Source organism: Periplaneta americana, unplaced genomic scaffold, assembly GCF_040183065.1.
Source record: "Periplaneta americana isolate PAMFEO1 unplaced genomic scaffold, P.americana_PAMFEO1_priV1 scaffold_18, whole genome shotgun sequence".
Lineage (NCBI taxonomy): Eukaryota > Metazoa > Arthropoda > Insecta > Blattodea > Blattidae > Periplaneta > Periplaneta americana.
Genome location: NW_027185499.1, coordinates 1,338,875 through 1,359,655, shown reverse-complemented (window position 1 = coordinate 1,359,655; position 20,781 = coordinate 1,338,875). Strand labels below are relative to the sequence as shown.

The window sequence follows — 20,781 nt, the reverse complement described above, 5'->3', positions numbered from 1 at the left end:
CAGTGAAATATATGCCAATTTTATTAGAAAGGTGCATGTATAATTATCCAATAGCATGATATTATCTGCAACAAAAACTAAAGGGCATGAAAGAAAAGAAGAAAACATTAATGCTGTGGTTCTTAGAGTTGCATTAGAGTTACACGTTCATTGTCCACTGAAAGTTGTATTTCTCTATTGAAGTGTAAAAGAGAAACTCTCATAAATTATGTCAGAAACAAAGAAAGGCACCACCCAAATATGTGGGATAATTAATTTAATAATGTTATTACCGGGACTTGAAAAAAACAATTATATTTGGGGAAAAAAATACTTTTTAATCACGCTTCTATAGTTCGACAATGCTGACTATTCAGAGTTTTGCCTGACAGGTGAGCTACCATAAATTCCTTGAAGTCCTAGTTATTACTGAAGCCAAATGTGTGTCTCTTGTCAAGAGTCCATTTTATTTATACTTGTTAAGACATCATTCATAGACTAGTTACTGCTTTCAGTTTTGATACTACATACACTGAAATTAATCTATTATTATTCGTCCTATTTATACATTTATATTGAAAGATTCGGTCTACCTTCATAACACATCTCATCAACAATACTCGATAAGAGTTGAATTAGCTTCCATGCTGCGTTGTATTTATTTTGTCATGTTCCTGTAGCAGGAATATTAAATAGGAATTCCTTAAAACAGATTTATATTCACTCCTATGCCTTTATATAGAATACCAGTACATATACTGTATTTCTTAAGATTTGGTTACTTTATAAACAGTATGTTAGTGCAAGAATTCTTTTTTTCATATTTAATAATTCTGGCATGTGTCAATAAATATGCTTGAGACCTCTGTCTCTCTGAATTACTCTTTACTAACTGGAAACATATTCCAAATTTATATTTTAAAAAAGTATTAAAATATCCTCACAATTTAGAGCATAACAATTCCCGAAATAATCATCCTACATTAAATTATTAAGATAAAAATGATTCAATCTATCGCTTGTAACAATACCTTTATGGTCCTAATAAATTAAGAAATTATTTACATCCAACAGATTTATTTTAAAATGGCCTGCAGTTATTATTTTGAATTTTATTGTACCTTAATAAATTGAGTTAAGGTACAATCAAATTTCATCAAGTTTCAAACAGAGTAATTCCATCTTTCCAACAGGGGGACAATAAATACTTAAAGTAATGCTAAACTCGAAAAACTTATTGATGCAACTTAATTTCATATTCTATACCACTAACACCAAAAAAAAGTGTCCTATTGTTCATACTGATCCAAGATGAATAGTTTCTTAGTGTTTGTCCATTCCACTTTTTTTATTGTCCTTCCCATTTCTATTTCTCTCATTTTTAGTAGGTACTTCACATGTAGTATATGTTTTATTTTAATACATATAATGACCATGAAGATATTTGGATATGTCTTACAAAATTCTTGCTGAAGACCATTGTGGTAATATTCTGCCGCATCTGTAGTTTGTACATTTCGAAATTTTCGTGCTTCAGCCCAGAATTCAGGCGGGGGGAGGGGAGGTTGATGTGCCAATGTAGTTTTCCAGAATATAATAATATTCAAAACATTCTCTAATAGGAGGGGCCTCTGATATTAGCTCTGCAAAAAATCTGATATCGGTACTTCTGTTGCTGGTAAATAAGAAAGAACGAAATATAAAAATTTTTAACCACTTTCGAATTTCAGGTGCTTTGTGTCTCAGCTACTGGTTTGATATACTGTTTGTTTCCTTTAATTTTGCAGAGCAAAAACTGTCCTAAGCGAAATTTACACTCTGTAATTTTAACACTGGGAACATTTATTTTGGCAGCATTGTGTGATGCTATTTCATAATATAACAAGAGCTTTGAAATGATTAACTGCTAACTACTTACCTGGGTGAAGCGGTTCCTGTGATTTCTGAAGTGAAAACCGTTCAATTTATAAGGAATTTTTTTTGTGGGGATGCATTTGATTGTACATGCAAGGTGTAAAAGTGCCTAAACTAACTGACCCCAGTGCTGTCATGGAGTCCACACGAGGCCATATATCGTATGGAGCCTACAATTTTTTTTAATTAATCGTATGGGGAAATGAAAATTTTGTCTGTAAGGAGCCATACGGCATATGGGTGCCTAAGTTTTGTACGTGGAGATCTATACAGATCTTAGATCATCTCTTCCTGTTCCTACTGTACCTACCGCCTATTTTGTTTGATGTTCATAAACAAAAATTATCCACCTCTTCAGCACTGGAATCCATAATTATATAAAATAATGGTTGAAAAACAAGAAGTGCTGCAAATATACACTCCAAGATTCATCGAGACAAGTGTGCATCTATGGTGGTGCTACATGGTGTATTCTTTAAATCAAACTTGTACAATTAAATTGTAAAGCAAAACAATTTCTTTACTTCTTCTTTAGTATTAAAAAAATAATTAAATGACAATTGGAGAAATAGAGAGGGGAGAGTAAAATATATTTCAAGGGAGAAAACAAGGGGTGGGGTGTATGGCCAAGAAAAAAATTACCATGACAGCACTGACCAAACCTAACCTGTTACAGACTCATGTATGTAAGGTGAATAAGCTGAGTATGAAGGAAACTACCTCAGCGCTAATTTAACTCTTATAGATGAACTACATAAAGAACTTCAAGTGTCAATATTGTCTCAAAGGTTTCTGTGTAACAAACTTCATTTAGAAATGCCCATCTGCGATTATGTTAACTGTAGAAGAAGGAAGAAATATTGTCGTCATATGAAGTTACTCAAATTTCCAATTAAGGACAAGGAAAGGCTACAAAAGTTATTTTTGATTTCACCCTTATAAATTGAACGATTTTCACTTCAGAAATCACCGTAACTACCTCAGCACTAGTTTCAGTAATTTAAGGACTAGTATAAAGTAAATTTAATTAACGTGAGAAAGAAATTCGTAAGGGAGGCGGTAGGAGGGATTGAGGTTGTCTACTAATTCGTTGCAAACAACTGTTATAGGCTATTTCATTTGACTAACGATGATTTGTAGAGAGCAAAATACCTACAGTAGGGTAAAGAATCTAAATCAGTACGTTTGAGAACGGATATAAAAGTGTCAGGAAAATAACAGAATTACCGTATATTGCAATTAACTCTGCATTGGCAGAGAAACCACACAGGGTATCGTAAATCTGCTGAAAATTAGAAAATTGTGTAAAAAAATGCATTCAGAGCGAATTTTCCAGCCTGATAATATCTCGCCCACGTTATGGACATAATTCAATACCGTAAGACTGATATAAAACGAATACTAGAACAATTTGTTAACCAAAGACGATGTTCAGTAGTTATTTAACAACATACAGAGCAAATAAAAACACAAACGCATATTCTAGCAATAGTTCAGATGAAAAGAAAATGATTAGTACGACCGCTTATTCGTAAAAAGAACACTGCCAGCTGTGTAGCCTACATGAAGCAATATATCAGGTCTACGTTATGAACACGTTGAATTTAATGTGGACGAGAAACGTACAGTTATTATTTATCTGCTTCCATATCGCATCATATAATACACCTGTAAAATGAAAACATATAGGCCTAGAAAAAGAGGAAACAAGTTTGGGGGGGAGGGAGTTGTAATTTTTCCCCTTTCGGATAAATTTCAGAAGAGGGATACCTGCTTTTCCTTCATATTCAAAAATTGTAATCTTGTTCACACAAAATAAATTAGTGCCTTTTCGTGAGCATCATGATGTGCATTCAACAAACGCAGACAAATCTGATCTTTTTAGTATTTTGTGATAATTGTTGCTAGGGAGGTATTGTATACTGAAATTAAAAACAATTAGATTTCGTACATCAAATGATGACAGATTATATATTGAACGCAAACAACATTATATCAGCCATGTACCAAAATGTCATCTATGTGTGTTGATGAATTTGGATAAAACAAGCTTCTGTATACTACAATTTAGCGACACATCAAAGTCTTATTGGAACATAACCTCACATTACAATGAGAAAGAAATTTGGAGGTGGCATGACGTAAAAAAAGTCATCCCAAGTCGTATTACTCTATGTACTGTTCAGGTACTCTGCCATCTAGTGTTTGTTATTGCAAGCTCATTTCTCGACACTACCGACGCATAGCGTCCGTTATTTTCCAGTTGCGTCTAAATTTAATATAAGCTTGATCAATCTGTTTTATATATGATCTAGGGTGCTAGGTATTGTATTCCCAGGAAGACCTGCGCGGCGATTACTTAATTTGTTTGGTGTTTGTTGTATAATTACATTGAATTCCCAGCAACACCTGCGTGGCGACTACAAATTTCATTGGTGCAATATATGTTGGCTACATTTTATTCCCGACAACACTTGCGCGGCGATTACAAATTTCATTGGTGCAAGGTTTGTTGGGTACATTTTATCCCCAGCAACACTTGCGCGGCGTCTACAAATTTCATTGGTGCAAGGTTTGTAGGGTATATTTTATTCCCAGCAACACTTGCGCGGCGTGTACAAATTTCATTCTTGCAAGGTTTGTAGGGTATATTTTATTCCCAGCAACACTTGCGCGGCGTCTACAAATTTCATTGGTGCAATATATGTTGGCTACATTTTATTCCCGACAACACTTGCGCGGCGATTACTTAATTTGATTGGTGTTTCTTGTATAATTACATTGAATTCCCAGCAACACTTGCGCGGCGACTATAAATTTCATTGGTGCAATATATGTTGGCTATATTTTATTACCGAAAAACATGCGCAGCGATTACAAATTTCATTGGTGCAAGGTTTGTTGGGTACATTTTATTCCCAGCAACACTTGCGCGGCGTGTAAAAATTTCATTCTTGCAAGGTTTGTTGGGTATATTTTATTCCCAGCAACACTTGCGCGGCGTCTACAAATTTCATTGGTGCAATGTATGTTGGCTACATTTTATCCCCGACAGCACTTGCGCGGCGATTTCTTAATTTGATTGGTGTTTCTTGTATAATTACATGAATTCCCAGCAACACTTGCGCGGCGACTACAAATTTCATTGGTGCAATATATGTTGGCTACATTTTATTCCCGACAACACTTGCGCGGCGATTACTTAATTTGATTGGTGTTTCTTGTATAATTACATTGAATTCCCAGCACACTTGCGCGGCGACTACAAATTTCATTGGTGCAATATATGTTGGCTACATTTTATTCCCGACAACACTTGCGCGGCGATTACTTAATTTGATTGGTGTTTCTTGTATAATTACATTGAATTCCCAGCAACACTTGCGCGGCGACTACAATTTTCATTGGTGCAATATATGTTGGCTACATTTTATTCCCGACAACACTTGCGCGGCGATTACAAATTTCATAGGTGCAAGGTTTGTTGGGTACATTTTATTCCCAGCAACACTTGCGCGGCGTCTACAAATTTCATTGGTGCTAGGTTTGTTGGGTATATTTTATTCCCAGCAACACTTGCGCGGCGTGTACAAATTTCATTCTTGCAAGGTTTGTTGGGTATATTTTATTCCCAGCAACACTTGCGCGGCGTCTACAAATTTCATTGGTGCAATATATGTTGGCTACATTTTATTCCCGACAGCACTTGCGCGGCGATTACTTAATTTGATTGGTGTTTCTTGTATAATTACATTGAATTCCCAGTAACACTTGCGCGGCGATTACAAATTTCATTTGTGCAATATATGTTGGCTACATTTTATTCCCGACAACACTTGCGCGGCGATTACTTAATTTGATTGGTGTTTCTTGTATAATTACATTGAATTCCCACCAACACTTGCGCGGCGACTACAAATTTCATTGGTGCAATATATGTTGGCTACATTTTATTCCCGACAACACTTGCGCAGCGATTACAAATTTCATAGGTGCAAGGTTTGTTGGGTACATTTTATTCCCAGCAACACTTGCGCGGCGTCTACAAATTTCATTGGTGCTAGGTTTGTTGGGTATATTTTATTCCCAGCAACACTTGCGCGGCGTGTACAAATTTCATTCTTGCTAGGTTTGTTGGGTATATTTTATTCCCAGCAACACTTGCGCGGCGTCTACAAATTTCATTGGTGCAATATATGTTGGTCACATTTTATTCCCGACAACTCTTGCGCGGCGATTACTTAATTTGATTGGTGTTTCTTGTATAATTACATTGAATTCCCAGCAACACTTGCGCGGCGACTACAAATTTCATTGGTGCAATATATGTTGGCTACATTTTATTCCCGACAACACTTGCGCGGCGATTACTTAATTTGATTGGTGTTTCTTGTATAAGTACATTGAATTCCCAGCAACACTTGCGCGGCGACTACAAATTTCATTGGTGCAATATATGTTGGCTACATTTTATTCCCGACAACACTTGCGCGGCGATTACAAATTTCATTGGTGCAAGGTTTGTAGGGTACATTTTATTCCCAGCAACACTTGCGTGGCGTCTACAAATTTCATTGGTGCAAGGTTTGTTGGGTATATTTTATTCCCGGCAACACTTGCGCTGCGTTTACAAATTTCATTCTTGCAAGGTTTGTTGGGTATATTTTATTCCCAGCAACACTTGCGCGGCGTCTACAAATTTCATTGGTGCAATATATGTTGGCTACATTTTATTCCCGACAGCACTTGCGCGGCGATTACTTAATTTGATTGGTGTTTCTTGTATAATTACATTGAATTCCCAGCAACACTTGCGCGGCGACTACAAATTTAATTGGTGCAATATATGTTGGCTACATTTTATTCCCGACAACACTTGCGCGGCGATTACTTAATTTGATTGGTGTTTCTTGTATAATTCGTTGCTTACGGGATTACACAAGCTGGCGCATAGCACGATCGAGAGTAGGTCTCTGTGAGTCATGACAATTTCTGCCGCTAGGTTCGCCTCTCTGCCCTATGAAATGATGAATAGTACCATTACAAAGCATTGTGCATCGTGAAAATAGTTCGATTAATTGTGCATTACTGATTGAGTACGAATATTATAAATATGCCAAGCATATTACAGTGTTATTTGAAGTTTGTTCAGCTAAGTTATATTCGAAAATTGTCTGTGTTTTGCTATGTGAAGAACTCGGTACCAACAGGTCGTATCATTATAGGTTAAGGTAAATGTCAAAGTTCTCTCGTATAACAAGCAATGCTATGTTAAAAGTGGCGAATTGCATTTTCCGACTCTCGAATGATGTGACCCGAAATGTAAAATAATTTCATGCATTGTTTCACTTACCAAGCATTACTGATATAGGCCTAATGAAAATGTGAACGACGTGATGTAAACATTGAAGATAATGTTGTTACTATTTTCCCTTTCTCTTTTAGAAAATACCGACAAAATTAATGAATTATCTTCATGCTGTACTTATTAGGTAATTAATGTGTATTTGTCTGTATTTTAGACCTGTGTATTGTTACGTAATTATCAGTGAATTAGGTTAGAGAACTTAACAAGGTTAGTATGAGATTAGGTATGCACCTCAAACTGTAACTAATAATGGCTGCTGCCGAAATAGGCTGAGGTGGTTATCGTGTGAAACAAATTATATCTGGAATATCTAGTTTTATTATATACGGATACGTAAAGTTTTTTTTTTGTTTTGTTTTAGCATGTGTTTGTAATTTTGTGAGGTTATGTCTAGCCTAATTTCTTTTTATTCTTGTATCATTACCAATACATTAATTTATTTTATAATATTCATTTCAGGTGTTACATCTATGGTGGCAACTCTACTTATGTTAGGATATGAAGTAACAGTATATATTCAACTTCATTATTTGCTAAAAATTAAAGAAAAACTGTATGTGTTAGACTCATTCCATCGTCATTTCTTCTTATGTATGTGAACCACGTTCGTTCTAAAAGTGCTACAATAAATGAACACTATAGACAACGTGATGGAACAATTTACAAGTTACTGTTAAAATGCTCAACATTTTCAAGTGGTGCTATACCCATTGTTTCAAAATGTACATACATATTTTTACATTTCTATAAGAGGTGTCATAAATTATTTCAGCATATTTGTAAATTCTTCAAAATTAATTCTTCTAATTAATAGCATAAAGTAATGAAATAATATAGCCTAGGCCTATATGTGATTTTATACTACCGGTATTGATGTTGATCTTGGTAAATTAATCCAATTTCACAGTGTTGTCTTTTGTATTGTGGTTCATAATAATTATAACAGTATGTACGTGGAAATGTTTTTAAAATAATAAATTCTAGCTCATGATTTTAAGTGGTCGTTTCAATGGGAGGTTATATTGGAAAGATGATCACAAATGGATAATTTACTGCAAGATACAAGAACTGAATATACCCAGGTAAGTAAGTGTTCCGTTGAAAGTGAAAGTGAAAATTTCGTTTTACAAGAGCTGAGTAGGCGTACACGCACTAAAATACTACAGCGTTTACTATTACTATGCTCAATAGATTAATCAGTAGGCCTATAGAAATGTTTTCACCACTGCAAGAAAAAATCGCGCAATAATTATACTTCTCAGTTATTGTGACGTCCGTATTTTTTTTAAAAAGAGAGGGAAAAGTTAGGCCTTCTTGCAAATGCGTAATTATGAATTCAAGGAAATTAAAGATAATGCAGTACCTTAATTAGTTGCAATATCTTATTTAATAACAATATTAATAATATTAGGTGAAAAGGGTAGGCTATAGTGCGTATATGTAAGATGTCAAGTTAATTTATTTCCGGAAATGTTTGGTGTATGAACTGAAGTACAGAGCAGTTTATATGTAATATGTTTTAATATCAAGAATGACAGCCTTTTATTGTAATATAATTGAGGAGTAGAAGTTTGCAAATTACGTCTATTGTCCATAAAATATTGTACGAAGCATTTAATAAGCAATGATGAGTCCTTTAAATGTCCCAAATGCCAATGTCTTTTAAGTGTTCTGCTATGAATATATAGGGCAGAACAGCGCTCCGAGCGGCGGAATTGGCATTACGAGGGAACCACTTCAGACTCGTTTTCAAGCTCTATGCGCCAGCTTGTATAATCTCGTAAGCAACGGTATAATTACATTGAATTCCCAGCAACACTTGCGCGGCGACTACAAATTTCATTGGTGCAATATATGTTGGCTACACTTTATTCCCGACAACACTTGCGCGGCGATTTCTTAATTTGATTGGTGTTTCTTGTATAATTACATTGAATTCCCAGCAACACTTGCGCGGCGACTACAAATTTCATTGGTGCAATATACGTTGGCTACATTTTATTCCCGACAACACTTGCGCGGCGATTACAAATTTCATTGGTGCAAGGTTTGTAGGGTACATTTTATTCCCAGCAACACTTGCGCGGCGTCTACAAATTTCATTGGTGCAAGGTTTGTTGGGTATATTTTATTCCTAGCAACACTTGCGCGGCGTGTACAAATTTCATTCTTGCAAGGTTTGTTGGGTATATTTTATTCCCAGCAACACTTGCGCGGCGTCTACAAATTTCATTGGTGCAATGTATGTTGGCTACATTTTATTCCCGACAACACTTGCGCGGCGATTACTTAATTTGATTGGTGTTTCTTGTATAATGACATTGAATTCCCAGCAACACTTGCGCGGCGACTACAAATTTCATTGGTGCAATATATGTTGGCTACATTTTATTCCCGACAACACTTGCGCGGCGATTACAAATTTCATTGGTGCAAGGTTTGTAGGGTACATTTTATTCCCAGCAACACTTGCGCGGCGTCTACAAATTTCATTGGTGCATGTTTTGTTGGGTATATTTTATTCCCAGCAACACTTGCGCGGCGTGTACAAATTTCATTCTTGCAAGATTTGTTGGGTATATTTTATTCCCAGCAACACTTGCGCGGCGTCTACAAATTTCATTGGTGCAATATATGTTAGCTACATTTTTTTCCCGACAACACTTGCGCGGCGTTTACAATTTCATTGGTGATAGGTATTGTATTCCCAGCAGGACCTGCGCGGCGATTACTTAATTTGATTGGTGTTTGTTGTATAATTGCATTGAATTCCCAGCAACACTTGCGCGGCGTCTACAAATTTCATTGGTGCAATATATGTTGGCTACATTTTATTCCCGACAACACTTGCGCGGCGATTACAAATTTCATTGGTGCAAGGTTTGTTGCTTGGAGCATTAAAGTATATAGAGAGGGCGCTCAATATTACTCTGCCGGATGAATATGGCACCAAAATAACATCTCTCTCAGATAAGCTGATCTCGGGCAAAACGTTACACAGTATGCTTACGAACAAGCAATTTATTGCACTTATTGCGGATAAGACAGCATATTCTAGAATGTATTAAGATAAAGAAAAGTTTCGCTAGATCCTAATTGAACAAGTTTCTTGTTTTAATGGCTTGTTTTGTAATACAACATGAAATAACTTAAATATGAGCCTGCTATAAATGTCTTATGAAAATGTGGGATACTTTTACTGTAGAAGTTTTAATAAGGAAATTGCAGTTAGAAGTTACTGAAAATGTATCAAGTGAGATTGAAACAATGGAGTTGACAAAAGGAAGGATACTATTGTTTTTAAAAATGTTTAATCATGACAATTTCTTTACGTCACTTGACAGTACTTCATTTGGGGCGAGTGAAAAAATAGGTTATGTAACTTTAATTGATTTGAAAACTATAATAGTGTGAGATAGTAAAGTTGTGTCTTACTGAAATATTAAATATAATAGCTTTGATTTTGTGATTAACATCTTGAGGGCTCTATCGAACCTTGTGTTTTAGTTTAGTTATTCGTAAGTTCGGCAAGTTTATTTACTAGTAAAACTGGAATATAGGCCTAGGCCTACCGTGTCTTTATATAATACTTTAATTCACAGATTAATAAAAAATATTATTATGTAAGCCCATAAAAAGGAATAGGTCACAAACTGGCAGCTACTTATACAAAGAGGAAGGGAAAGAACATGATTTTTCGCTCTTTCGCGTAAAATGAATGTTTGAAAAAATGTAACGAAAAATGTTAACCCATTATGTTTCAGTTTTAAAATTTTCTCGGTAATTTTACGCAGGTAACAAGAAACATGGATGTCTTGTAAATTAGAATTAAATCCTCACAATAGCCCTTATAACTAAATATAAAAGTATAATAATAAAATGAAAACTTACAAATGAAGTCATGACACAGAAATTATTTAAATAAAAACTTGGGGAAAATAATATTTCTACGTTATTTCACATAAATTGAACATTTAAACGGGAATAAAAACAATATAAATAACATTATTAGGCCTAATACCGGTACTTTTTTATTTTTATATACGGTATTCTGATTTTGTTTCGAATCTGGGCAAAACTGCTTTTGAATCAATTCATGTGGTTGCTTATAAATCATCTATGTTTTACCCACAGTGGAACTGGAAGCTTGAGTCACAAGCTTCATGCACCTCTCAACTGGCTGAGTGTGATTCGGAAATAAAGGAAACTCCAATGCCGAAATTTCTGGATCACTGATTAATATTTCCATACCACTTTCCTGACATAGTCCTCAAAATTAGTGGTGATGTAATTCAATTTTCGGCTAAACTAGTGCTGAAGTAGTTCCCTTTGTACTCCTTCTAAACACCTTGCATCTGTGCACCTTTGGTTAGTTTAGGCGTTTGTTATGCCTTGCATATACGATCAACTGCATATCCACAAAAAAAAAAAAAAATCCATTCTAAATCAAACGTTTTTGACTTCCGAAATCACAGAAACTACCTCAATGCTAGTTTCATAACTCTCATATCCATTTTTTTCTAGTTTTCAGAATTCTTCTCAAAGCAAATTTCCTTAGAAGTTGACTACTATCTTTGATCATTACATCCCTTCATAAGCTATTCGGAGCTCTTGCAAATGTTTAAAAATGGTTTTATAGATTAGTGAATTCAGTACCGCTTACTTTCATCTGAAAAGCTGTTCAGTTCTTCAAAATCTAAAGACAGTTAAAATTTTAATGAATAAGGACAAGGTAGCAATAATCAAGACAAAAGGAAACAGATTCCAATAATAAAAACAACACTTCCCTGCCTGGCATTTATTTACCACTAAGAGGCGCCATCATGACAATGATCCATTAAATGTTATTACCTCAGTCGAGCCACTTCTATCAAGTACCGAGTCTATCAAGTACATTTTTCGAGGGCTTCTAGGTTTTATAATGGATGCAGGAGCTAAAGATCTACATAATCAATTTGAGAGACAAAGTCTCAATTGCACCATAAGTCCTACTATACAAAATTAATTAATCTTATCTGTAGGGAAGTTACTTGCACGGTCATAATCAGACACATTAATCTTGTGAAATATTTTCATAGACATAGGCACAACAGAGCAGATGACAATCAGATATGTGAATATGACGATCTTAGTTGTTGTTTAGTCAACTATCCAAACCACACAAGTGATATCAACAAGGCACCACTTATGAGGCAACTAGACCAGGAAATGGGGTAGGGTGGCCTGTTCTTTACTCCATCCATTGCATACATCGCTGACCAGCATTAGACAATTTCTTTTCATTTCAATGACCTCTACGAAATGTATAAAGGAATTGAAGGTCCTGGGTCTAAACTACAATGATGTTCATGGACAAAGATATTGTAGAGAGTGTAATATGTCGGGGAAATTTAATGGCTTGCAGTGTCTATCTTAAAAGAGGCCTCTATACACACTGTTTTAATCCTGAAATCAACCTGTGCATTTCTACACTCTGCAATGTGCCATACTTAAACAACCAGCTGGGAATACCGAGTTCAATTTCTACATTTTTGTCAGCATTGCCCAAGAGAGTGGCTGTACTTAACACTGTTATTTCTGAAGCAGACTCTCTCCACCGAAAGAGAGAACTAAAATCATTGTATGCTACAAAGTGGGTTAATAATCATGATTCTTTCATTACTAGGGCCAGCTCTTGGTCACTAACTGAAGAAAAGATATTAACTGTGCTATGGGGTATAGATGATAGCACATGCACATAGGATGTTTGGTAGAGTCAGCACAGAAGGTAGGAGTAAAAGAGTATGGCTGGTAATATGGATAAGTCTCGATTATTTACATAATCATACTCAATTTTTTTTTTCTTCACTTCACCCTACCCTTCATACCAAGTTCATTTACGTTTGTTGATTTCAAATTCAAACATTATCATCATCAGCCATTCAAGCAGTTGGCCTAGTGGCCTGTTACTGTCTCCTTCCATCTTTTTAAGGGCCGACACAAAGATCTTTTCCCTTGAGGTATGTAGCTGAGGATCTGTCGAGGCAATCTGGAACGGTCCATCCTGTTGACAATGCTGGAGCCAATTCTGTCTATAATTGTTGATGTGTTCGTGACTGGGGGTTATGTTTAATTCCTTTGTTATCAGGTCATTTATCAGGGACACCTAGGCCAAGAAAGGAGACTATCCCATTTTTTATGGGATGTATGGTAAGCTTACCTAAAGATCTCTTCACTTGTTTGTCCACCTGAAATAAAAAGGTTAAGGAAACAGAATATAGGAAGTTTTCAAGAACATAATACCAGTATTTATATTTGACACTAATTTCGGGAATTTTATTGTGAGTTACAGGCACGAGCATTGTTTCAGAGTATGAATCACTGAAATATATAAGAAATAATTTACCTTAATGGTGCATTCTCAAATTTGTTATGGATGTTTTGAAGTTATTTGTCACAATTTATTAACAAACATAAATATTAATAGGAGCTTACATCACAGGTATGGTTTAAAATGTATTAAACAGATCTATTATTAAAACACAAGTAATTACATTAGTGAAACTGTTTTAGTTCCAGTTCCTCCCCCTCCACTGCATACATCACTGACTAGTAACATATTTCACTAATCAGACTTGAGATGTAGTATAGCCACAACCTCAATCTGAGGTATCTCATATCTATGTGCAACATTAGTGATCATTTGGAACATAATTAGCACTGTAGCTGTCCAGTACTTTCAAGTTGTAGGCCTAACTCAGTATCTTAGGAAAAGGCATCCCAATATGCAAAATATACTTTATTTTTCTGATGGTGCTGCTAGAAAAAAATAAATAAATAAGAATTTCACAGGTATACTGATCCATACAAAATACTTCCATGGTAAAGGCTAAATGACATTTCTTTGCAACAAGTCATGGACTTTTTTTTTTCATTGTATAATAATGCATAAATGTACATTTCACTGTACTGGAAATAAAAACTGGATTTCATGTTGAAATATGACAAATAAATTTCTAATTTTCAGACTTTCCAAAGAGCTAATTTGGTGGTGTTTATGCATCACCCTTTGGTTGCATTGGCATGGAATGACCCTAAATACAATGTGCACAAGATACAAAATAACAAGATACAAATGTAACAAAACCAAAAAGTTAATTAGGCATACATGGGAAAAATTGGTATAGCTATATCTGAACCCCACCTATTAGGTATTAAACACAATGTACACAAGATACAAAATATTGGTGTTCAACAGCAACCTTGTTATGGCAAAAATATGAACAAAAGCAGGTTTCACTTAATTCTTATCAAAGAAATTTTCCCGAATCCTCTGCAAACATATTTTAAGTCAAAGCTTGAATAGAAACTTGAGAAGAAGAAATTTAAATGTCCTCTTGCGTCAGATATTTGTTCCTTTTCAATATTACTAATTTTTTTTTTTCGCTCTCCTGTAAAATTGAATTTTCTGACATACCGGCATGAAGTTGCTGTTCAACATATTGATATAACAGAGCCGAAAGTTAAATATATGGAAGAAATACAGACACTGGTTAAGGATATCATAGTACCAGTAAGTAATAATTATGCCCACATGCAAAATATTTGTATAGTCTTGGACTAAATCTCAACTCTTAGGGATTAAACAAAATATACACAAGACACAAAATATAACAGAGCCAAAAGTTAAATATAAATGTAGGCCCTACTATGAAAGAATTGCAGATACTTGGTAAGGATCACAGTATATGACCTAAACCCAACTACGGTATTAAATACCATATTAAACACAGAACTGTATAAGATACAAAATATAACAGAAACAAAAAGTCAAATACAAATCTAGATCCTACTGTGAACAGATTAGAAGACAGAGGAAGAGAACATAGTAAACAGTCTTTTTCCTTGATTGGACAACAGAGCTTCCAGTAGAACTAGAAACCTTTGATCCTAGTATATAACATTCTGCCTTATGTACATACACTTTAATCAATTCCTGAGTCTTTGGGGAAAAACCCACTCTTGTAGCCTTTCTTCAACAGATTGCGGCTGTTCAAAATGTCGAAGATATTGTTGAATAATTCAACGAACTCGGCTGTAGGGGCAGAGTCTTGAAATTCTTCATACCCAGTGTTTCTTAAGTAATTAAGTGCCTGGGATACACTATTACTTAAAGTTTGGGCAGCTAGTTTAACTTTCATTTTTTCTGACTCCCAATTGACATGACGCTTTCTAACCCTAGTAGCCAGAGTTAATCCTTCTTCACGTTGCTTCTCAACTAGCTTTAATATGTGATCCCACTTTATTGCACTGCCATCGCTGTTGTATATCACACCTAAACTGGCTAAGGAGTTTCTTACCTGGCATGCATCAAGGAAAATAAACACTGGTTCATTTGTAACTGGATGTGAAAAAAAGGTCTTTGCACTATTTTGATAGATGTCAACCCCTAGATATTTAGTCATTGTTATATTGCTGGCAGCACCATCAAACGTCAAACTAACAACATGAATTCCAGTATTATGTAACATTGTAAGTGCATTTGTTACTAAATTTGCTTTCTCCTCTCCTGAAAAACTATCAATTAAAAAGTATCCAACTGGAACTTTCCAACAATCGTTAACAGCATTCACTAACAGCACAAGTGCCTCCCTCGCCTCTGGTAGTGAATCGTCATCAATCTCAGTTCCCATATCAACATAGCCACATGTTTCCTTACCATCCCATTCAATCTTACTCCTAATGGCCATTTCATCCATGAGAAGGCTGCACACAACTGATTTACCTGATGTTTCAGATTCTTCAGCTTTTAGTTTAAGCGCTGTTAATGCTTCCTGTGTAAAGTCAGGTGAACCATCAATATGCTGGTACCATCTTCTTAGGGTACGGGGATGTGGAAGACATGTATTAAATGTTTTCCTCACATATTCGTATGCTTTTGCTGAATAAAAATGTAGTGTAAGGGCAAAACTTCGTAGTTGCTGAGAATAAGTATCTTTTTTCCTTTTACCATTCTTTTAAACAGCTCCTCTGCAGGACCAGAAAATGCAGTCTAAGGAGAATAATAAAATAATAGTTAAATTCTTGCTTCCTTATTCAACAACATAGCTATAACAGACAAATACAGTATTAGGAAAACAGGAGGAGCCATGATGGATGGATAACTATACTATACCTGACGCTCTAAATTTAACATCCATGGAAACATTCTATGTTTTACACAACCATGAAATCTCTCAGATCCTGCTGTTTTGCCTAATTATTTACATCATTTATGAAAAGTCAATTTAATTTTTTAAAATTTTGTTTAATAATATTATAATATGGGCAACCATAAAAGCATCAACGTTCCCATTTTAAGGGCAATGAACATATGAAAGTGCACATGCAAATAAGTTGGTAATTTCTTAGATTAGATCACTCATGGGTTGGGTTAGGTTAGATTCTATTGTAAAATTAATTGCTATACTGTGAATGATTTGTTTTTCCATTATGTGTTTCTCCATTCTCACACTATATATTATGTACCCTCTTTCGAACAAAATTGTTATAACAATGTCACCTGACCTAACCAGCAAGTGACATATTCCTTTAAAGACCAGTTTATAGTAGGGACTTGACATAAAAATACTAAAACAAGATTTTTAAAATACATTACATTTTAACTATATCTGTAACCAACCTTCAGCACTGTTGCAGCATTTTCATTTATCATCAGTTCCTTTTGTAAGTGGGCAATTAAAGTGTTTAAAGAATTAATTTTCTTCTTACATCTCACATTTTTCTTCATTAAGTTTCTAATTCTTTTTCTTTGATCCTTGATCGTATTCTGAGCCATGAATAGGCACTTTTTAGCCTTTTTTAGGAGACTTCATGTCACACTCTTTAAAGTCGCCCATGAAGTGTTTCATCTTAAACCCTTTCATTTCTAACTGAGGTTGGCTGCTGTGGTAGGTCTACAGTTGTCGATTCTTCAGAGCTGAAGGATTGTGAAGTATTAATCCTTTCGTTTGAGTTTCCAACTGAGGTTGGGTGCTGTGATAGGTCTACTGTTGTTGGTTGTTCAGAGCTGTAGGATTGTGAAGTATTAATTAGACCTACATCACGAGGTTTAGGAGGCTTGCGATGCCAAATCTTTTTCTTGAGATGCTCAGGAAAATCAAAAATTGTTGGCACCGATCGTTTTATAAGAAATGGATGGCCGAACCTTTGCTTGTCGAAACAGCTATCCTCAAAATGTTTTGAGCATATTTTATTATATTTCGATGGATGAAAATTCTCCCTTTTCATGTTTATAAATCATTTTTAGTAGCTCAGGATCAGACGGGAAGCTGGAAAAAAAAAAAAAAAGAAGACATTGTGATTGTGTCCCACATATACTTGTAGGCTATTTGGCTAAACTAGCACTGCAGTACTCTGCTTATACACCTTGCATATACGAATCTGTGACGGGTTAGGTGTTGTTCATTTAAGCTTTTGTTATGATTTGCATTTACGATCTCTCTCTCTCACACACACAGACACACGCACGCACACACACACACACACACACACACACACGAAATCACCAGAACTACCTCAACGATAGCTTCACTGGCTATTTATACAAAGTTGGTTTTATTTACTTTATCGATACCGTTCGTATCCACTATTTGCCCACTTCTTTCTGTGTGACTTCCATCCAGCCATGCTTTAGACTACTCCTCACTCTTCGGAAATTAGTTACTTAGCCTATATGTTAAACAACACCATATCAGAAACACAATGCACTATGTTAATGATGCAATAGTTACACGCCAACAACTACGGTATCAATAAAGTATATAATTACTAGGTTAGGTTAGAAGCAACCATGTTATGTTAATTACTTATATAACGTATGTTAAACAACGCCATGTCATACACAACGCACTATGTGAACGATGCAACACTTTTACGTCAACAACTACGGTATCGATAAAGTAAACAATTAGGTTAGAAGCGACCATGTTATGTTAGTTATATGTTAAACAATGTCATGTCATAAACGCAGTGCACTATGTGAATGATGCAACACTTGTACGTCAATAACTTTCATTAATTACACATAGCCTATATATTATGCGAGGTGTATAAGGGAACTACCTCAGCGCTAGTTTAGCCAAGAACCTTAGCCTTGTCACAAACACAATGCACTATGTGAATGATACAACACTCGCTCGTCAACAACTATGGTATTAAAGTGAATGAAATTTGTTTAAACAAAAGCCGCCCTAAATAAGGGTTCGATAGATCGGCCTACTAATCAATTCATAAAGAATAATAAAACAATTTTGTGACATTTGGAAAGAACAAGAAAAAACATTAAGATAAGAAAACGTAGGAAATCATTTATAATAAAAATTTTGTTGGGTACAAATGATTACTAATTATAGCTAAGGATGATTTTAACACGTGAGATCCTATGGCATCAATCGTTGCATCAGAAATTTTATATTGTTTAAGTTGATTTAAAGTTTCACGTGGGATCGTGCCACGGGCACCGAACATGAGCCCAAAAACTGTCCAATGTGTAATGTGGTATTGTGCTCCAAGATGCTGACAACAAGGCTCATATATGACTTGTTTTTCACGACACACCTCTTGTGGCTGTTGCTCATGCATCTCAAAACGGATTGTGGGATCAAGAATGACACCCTTATCCTTCTGCCGATCAATTATGATGATATCAGCCCGTCTAGTATGTATGTATGTATGTATGTATGTATGTATGTATGTATTTTATTGTATGTGTACCTTATTTAATGTACTATTAAGAGTTACAAATTTAATCCTTACCTGTGAAATGATATCTTGCTCCTTTTTTTTAAACCTTTGGGTGCAATTATATGCTGCACAAGACATTACCATTTTTACAATTGAATAGGACACACTGTAATTACTTTCTTGCAATAACTTGAGACCTACTGAAGATACGACTGCAAAACTGAAAGAGGAACACGAAACAATTATGGTAATTTGGTAACTTGAGGTAGGCCTATTTGTTTTTATGTATTTAAATTCGTAAGCGTGATGATACACATTCGGCAAACGCAGACAAATCTGCTCTTTTCTTAAGATAAATTTCTGGCAGTGTAGAAATCGTATACTGAAATTTTACGAAATAAATAAACATCATTAAATAACATTATCGCACTTTAATACATTGCAGTGAGGTTATTAATAAGTAGTAAGTGTACCCACCTACGAAATATTATCATTATTTCTCATTTTTTTGCCCCAAAATCAATTCAAAACACTTGTATTTCACTAAACACACAATGGACTTTCCATATTCCATTTCGCTTTCCCGTCCTAGATCAGCTGATTTAACTCTGGTGCCACTACCCAGCAAGCTTTGCCCCTTTATGTTCGAAGTATAGGCTAATTATATTCAATTCCCAGCAACACTTGCGCGGCGACTACAAATTTGATTGGTGCAATGTATGTTGGCTACATTTTATTCCCAGAAACACTTGCGCGGCGATTACAAATTTCATTGGTGCTAGGTATTGTATTCCCAGCAGAACTTGCGCGGCGATGATTTAATTTGATTGGTGTTTGTTGTATAATTATATTGAATTCCCAGCAACACTTGCACGTCGACTACAAATTTGATTGGTGCAAAGTATGTTGGCTACATTTCATTCCCAGAAACACTTGCGCGGCGATTACAAATGTCATTGGTGCTAGGTATTGCATTCCCAGCAGGACCTGCGCGGCGATGATTTAATTTGATTGGCGTTTGTTGTATAATTATATCGAATTCCCAGCAACATTTGCGCGTCGACTACAAATTTGATTGGTGCAATATATGTTGGCTGTATTTTATTCCCAGCAACACTTGCGCGGAGATTACAAATTTAATTGGTGCTAGGTATTGTATTCCCAGCAGGACCTGCGCGGCGATTATTTAATTTGATTGGTGTTTGTTGTATAATTATATCGAATTCCCAGCAACACTTGCGCGTCGACTACAAATTTGATTGGTGCAATATATGTTGGCTGTATTTTATTCCCAGCAACACCTGCGCGGAGATTACAAATTTAATTGGTGCTAGGTATTGTCACAGTCGCGAAGTTCAATATGTAGTAAAAATGCAAACATGGGTAGTTGCCCACCACTAGGATCGCTACTATCGCCTCATCATCGCAGATCTCTCTCCTAGCAGCCGACAAAATATATTACACTTTCGTTGTCGTGTTCTTTTGGAAAAATTAACACCTTCCTTCCATTATTGAAATATTAAATGCATAAAGTTAATTTATTATTTTAATGAAGTATATTAAATTCCACCATTAACTCGAAGATACCTGCAAGAAATAAGTTTATATAATTTTTGTTTGTGCAAAACGAACTGAAATTTACTATAATAGCTTCACTCATTCAAGATTATAGCGATAATTAACTATGAAACCAATGAATATTAATTTGCATTTCTCTTTACAACAATAATAATGGAAACATGAATTAATGGAGTAACTTACGTTTACCGGTAGTTGTAGTGTAGGCTTACGTAGTT

The 20,781-nt window shown here is 35.3% G+C and overlaps 1 long non-coding RNA gene across 1 annotated transcript; it reads right to left on the bottom strand.

The window, feature by feature from the left end:
• Window positions 1–15,964: 15,964 nt before the first annotated feature.
• Window positions 15,965–19,449, bottom strand: LOC138693714 (uncharacterized). The gene is made up of 2 exons (XR_011330397.1): window positions 19,058–19,449; window positions 15,965–16,292 (listed from the first exon to the last, which is right to left on the bottom strand). It is a non-coding gene; the product is annotated as an uncharacterized lncRNA (long non-coding RNA).
• Between the last annotated feature and the right edge of the window lie 1,332 nt (window positions 19,450–20,781).